Source organism: Pongo pygmaeus, chromosome 5 (assembly GCF_028885625.2).
Source record: "Pongo pygmaeus isolate AG05252 chromosome 5, NHGRI_mPonPyg2-v2.0_pri, whole genome shotgun sequence".
Classification (NCBI taxonomy): domain Eukaryota; kingdom Metazoa; phylum Chordata; class Mammalia; order Primates; family Hominidae; genus Pongo; species Pongo pygmaeus.
Window position 1 is genome coordinate 15,082,298 of NC_072378.2, and position 5,334 is coordinate 15,087,631.

General features: G+C 44.9%; 1 non-coding gene across 1 annotated transcript; it reads left to right on the plus strand.

Moving 5' to 3' along the window:
• Positions 1–4,769: 4,769 nt before the first annotated feature.
• Positions 4,770–4,876, plus strand: LOC129039661 (U6 spliceosomal RNA). Its single transcript, XR_008503384.1, has one exon. It is a non-coding gene; the product is annotated as a U6 spliceosomal RNA (small nuclear RNA).
• Positions 4,877–5,334: the final 458 nt, after the last annotated feature.

The following is a 5,334-nucleotide window of genomic DNA, read 5'->3' on the forward strand; positions in this document are numbered from 1 at the left end:
AGGTTGAAATGAACTTTAAGGTCATTTCATCTAATGCTTGAATCTCCTAACATCCTACCAAGTGGTCGTGCAGCCAAGACAAGAACCTCTCTAGTAACTAACTACCTCCCAAAGCACTTAAGTTCCTGATGTCTCATCTCAACATATTTATGCAGCCTCATCTCCAACTTTTTTTGTACCAGAACATTGCTCTTCACCCAAACATGGGTTCCTGGTGTACCTTGAATAAATTCATGCTTCCTCGCTCACTATTTCTATTGAGGTTTTTGGTGATCTGGCAACACGGCTCACTTGTAAACCCAGCATTTTGGGAAGCCAAGGCTGGAGGATCACTTGAGTCCATGAGTTCAAGACAAGCCTGGCCAATATAGCAAGACCCTGTTTCTTAAAAACAAAATTTAAATTTTTTTTAAAAGTGGGGGGATTGGCTTCAACCAACAGATTTCAACTGTGGTTACCTAAAACAATTAAGAAATGTACTGGGAAGGCCGGATGCGGTGGCTCACGCCTGTAATCCCAGCACTTTGGGAGGCCAAGGTGGGCAGATCACAAGGTCAGGAGATCGAGACCATCCTGGCCAACACGGTGAAACCGCATCTCTACTAAAAATACAAAAATTAGCCGGGCGTGGTGGCAGGCGCCTGTAGTCCCAGCTACTCAAGAGGCTGAGGCAGGAGAATGGCACGAATCCAGGAGGCGGAGCTTGCAGTGAGCCGAGATCGCGCCACTGCACTCCAGCCTGAGCAACAGAGCGAGACTCCATCTAAAAAAAAAAAAGAAAGAAAAAAGAAATTTACTGGGGGAAAAAAAAGAGAGAGAGAGTGAAAAGAAATTTACTGGGAAGAACTGAAAGAAAAGGTAGAGTCAGGACCTAGGAAAAATAAGTATCTGGATGCAGACTGCAGGATAAAAAGAACAGTGTATTTAGACCCCCGCCATCAGGATAAATCAGACCTAGTGATTCCCTCTTAGAAACTCAGAGTTTGGCGGGGTGCGGTGGCTCACACCTGTAACCCCAGCACTTTGGGAGCCCAAGACGGGTGGATCACTTGCGGTCAGGAGTTTGAGACCCACCTGGCCAACATGCTGAAACCCTCATCTCTACTAAAAAATACAAAAATTAGCTGGACATGGTGGCAGGTGCCTGTAGTCCCAGCTACTTGGGAGGCTGAGGCAGGAGAATCGCTTGAACCTGGAAGGCAGAGGTTGCAGTGAGTCGAGATCACGTCACTGCACTCCAGCCTGGGTGACAGAGCAAGACTCTGCCTCAAAAAAAAAAAAAAAATGAAAGAAAGAAAGAAACTCAGAGTTCAGGCTGGGCACTGTAGCTCATGCCTGTAATCTCAGCATTTTGGGAGGCCTAGGTGGGTGGATGGCTTGAGCTGAGGAGTTCGAGACCAGCCTGAGCAACATGGTGAAACCCTGTCTCTACAAAAAATATAAAAATTAGCCGGGCATGGTGGTGCACAACTGTAGTCCCAGCTACTTGAGGGGTGAGGTGGGAGGATCCCTTGAATCTGGGAGGTCGAGGCTGCAGCAAACTGAAATCAGCACGACAACACACTCCAGCCTGGGTGACAAAGTAAAACCCCATCTCAAAAAAAAAAAAAGAAAAGAAAAGAAACTCAGAATTCCGGCCAGGTGCAGTGACTCACACCAGTAATCCCAGCACTTTGGGAGGCTGAGACAGGAGGATCACTTGAGCTCTGGAGTTTGATACCAGACTGGTCGTTACAATTTTTTTTTTTTAATTAGTTGGGCATGGTGGCATGCGCCTGTAGTCCCAGCTACTAGGGAGGCTGAGACGGCAGGATTACTTGAGCCAGGAGTTCGAAGCCTCAGCGAAGTATGATCGCACCATTCCACTCCAACCTGGAGGAAAGGATGAAACCCTTTCTCTAGGAAAAAAAAAAAAGAAAGAAAGAGAAAGAGAGAGGGAGGCAGAGACACAGAGAGAGAGAGGAAGGAAGGAAGGAAGAAAAGAAGGAAGGAAGGAAAGAAGGAAGGAAGGAAGGAAGGAAGGAAAGAGAAAGAAGGTCAGAGTTCAGATTCCAAATTCCAGAGAAACTGAATCTGCTTTGTCTAAATGGATGCCCAGTCCTTGGCGCAAAAGAGGCCAATACCACTTAGACAACTTGTGGCAAAGGTGGGAAGTTCTCCAAGGAGGAAACAAGGTGCTGTTATCACTAAAAGGAAAAACAATCTTATTGGCAAAAAATGAACAACTGTTTACAAACTCACAATCCTGTTTTACGCAAACCTGGAACATCTCCCGCTTCTAGCCCATTCTACCAACAGGAAACCTGGATACCAAGTCCCCTCCCCTTCCCAGCACTCGCCGTCTCATGCCTTCTTTTGTAGTTATCCATGGGCTTGTGCACTTCCTATTTCTAGCCTAATCTCTTGGAGGGCAGGAACCAAATCCTTTATTCTTTGATCTGCCTCAGCACTTAGCATAATGTCTTATGCAACGTATGTGTTTACATACTGTTGCTGTTCTCCAAAACAGCAAAAAATGTCTTACTTCAAGAAGGGGGATATCCAGAAAGTAAGATGAGAGTAGGAAGCAGTGAATTACCATAAGCATTAAAATGTGCACAATCAAAACTCCTTCATTTTAGAATTTTTTCAGTCACTCCTGGAACTTTGTAAATTCCAGACTCCCAGCCTTGTGCTAGACCTCTGGAATCATGCTTTTAGTCTAGCGTTTGGGGCTTGGGAGTTTTGGACAAGCACCCTGGATTGTTTTTATGCACATTGTGCATTAAGAGTTGTACAAACTATTATACTAGGGGATATTCCAAAGACAAAAAAAAAAAAAGAAAGAAAGAAACTATTAAAATCCCAATAGCTGGGCGCAGTGGCTCACGCCTGTAATGCCAGCACTTTGGGAGGCCGAGGTGGGCGGATCACCTGAGGTCAGGAGTTCAAGACCAGCCTGACCAACATGGAGAAACTCCGTCTCTACTAAAAATACAAAAAAAATTAGCCAGGTGTGGTGGCGCATGCCTGTAATCCCAGCTACTCGGGAGGCTGAGGCAGGAGAATTGAATTAAACCTGGGAGGCAGAGGTTGCGGTGAGCCAAGATCGCGCCACTGCACTCCAGCCTGGGCAACAAGAGCAAAACTCTGTCTCAAAAAAAAAAAAAAAACCCCAATAAAATAAAATCCTAACAAAACAAAACATAAGCTCACACCAGTTCATCCCCTCATGAAGTATAACCTCTAATGCAGTATCACGCTCATTTTCCATGACTTACCTGTTATGAGCACGCATTATTCCATTATTAAACACTAAAGGAAACAGACGGCCTACTAAGCGAGAAGAGTTTTCAGACTGTCAAGTGGCTGGAAGGTTGCCTGGTCCTTGCGCCCATTAAAAGACTGCACAAGAAGTCAGCACGTCCTGACTGCATTGCAGGGTTTCTATTAACTCTGAACCCTGTAGGATTTGTCATCCAGCCATAAATGGACCCCATTTTTCTGACAATGGGAAAGAGGCAGCAGTTGTAATATGGATGGCTATTACCTTCTATTAAGAGGCACTTTCTTTCTTACTGGATCTTATACCCAGTAGATTTCCCCTCATCTTGTATTTTTAGTGTAGAAGGAAGAAGAAGCTATGAGAATGTGCTGTTGATGTCACAAAAGGGTAAAGAGGAAGCACAATCTAATTTCTCCCCCACTTTTTTCCTTTTTAAGAATGTAGTTTGATATTTATTTAATTTAAAAAGTTTCTGGTCAGGCTCGGGGGCTCACACCTGTAATCCCAGCACTTTGGGAGGCAGAGGTGGGCGGATCACCTGAGGTCGGGAGTTTGAGACCAGCCTGATCGACATGGTGAAACCCCATCTCTATTAAAAATACAAAATTAGCACGTGGTGGCACATGCCTGTAATCCCAGCTACTCAGGAGGCTGAGGCAGGAGAATCGCTTGGACCAAGGAGGCAGACATTGCAGTGAGCTGAGATGGTACCATTGCACTACAGCCTGGATAACAAGAGCAAACTCCATCTCAAAAAAAAAAAAAAAAAAATAGCCAGGTGTGGTGGTGGGCACCTGTAGTCCCAGCTACTCAGGAGGCTGAGGCAGGAGTATCGCTTGAACCCAGGAGGTGGAGGTTGCAGTGAGCCGAGATTGCACCACTGCACTCCAGTCTAGGCAACAAGAGCAAAACTCCATCTCAAAAAAAAAAAAGTTTCTGTACAGTGTAACAAATGCAATTTTTACAAATCTGTTTTGAAAACATGGTGGCTGTTGATTTGGGTTTCATACTATTAATAACTTCATCCACCAGTTTTTTTAGCTTCCTAGTGTCTTGTAACTGCTCAGCTCACACAGTTCTGAAGTTTAGCTCCAGTCAGCTCACTTCCAGTGATGACTGGATGGAGTTCTATTTTTTTTTTTTTTTTTTTTTTTGAGACAGAGTTTCGCTATTGTTGCCCAGGCTGTAGTGCAATGGCTCGATCTCAGCTCACTGCAACCTCTGCCTCCTGGGTTCAAGTGATTCTTCTGCTTCAGCCTCTCAAGGAGCTGAGATTACAGGCAAGCGCCACCATGGCCAGCTAATTCTTGTATTTTTAGTAGAGACAGGGTTTCACCATGTTGGCCAGGCTGGTCTCAAACTCCTGACCTCAGGTGATCCACCCACCTCGGCCTCCCAAAGTGCTGGGATTACAGGCATGAACCACCACACCAGGCCTGATTTTAGTGCTCTACACGTTCAGAAAAACTTGTCTAGTAAGAAACTGTAGAAATGATCCCTGAATGTGCTCGCTTCGGCAGCACATATACTAAAATTGGAACGATACAGAGAAGATTAGCATGGCCCCTGCGCAAGGATGACACGCAAATTCGTGAAGCGTTCCATATTTTTATATTGGATTGGTTTAAAAAAAAAAAAAAAAAAAAAAGAAATGATCCCTGAAGCCCTGAAAATATAGACTTTTCTCCTCTTTTCTTTTCTTTTTTTTTTTTGTTTTTTTGTTTTGTTTTGTTTTTGAGACAGAGTCTTGCTCTGTCGCCCAGACTGGCGTGCAGTGGCACCATCACAGCTCACTGCAGCCTCAAACTCCTGGGCTCAAGCTATCCTCCCATCTCAGCCTCCCAAGTAGCTGGGATTACAGGCACACACCACCATGCCTAGTTAATTTTTGTTATTATTATTTTTTTCTTTATTTATTTTTTCTTTTTTTTTTGGCGAGATGGAGATTTCCTCTTGTTGCCCAGGCTGGAGTGCAATGGCGCGATCTTGGCTCACTGCATCCTCAGTCTCCCAGGTTCAAGCGATTCTCCTGCCTCAGCCTCCCGAGTAGCTGGGATTACAGGCATGTG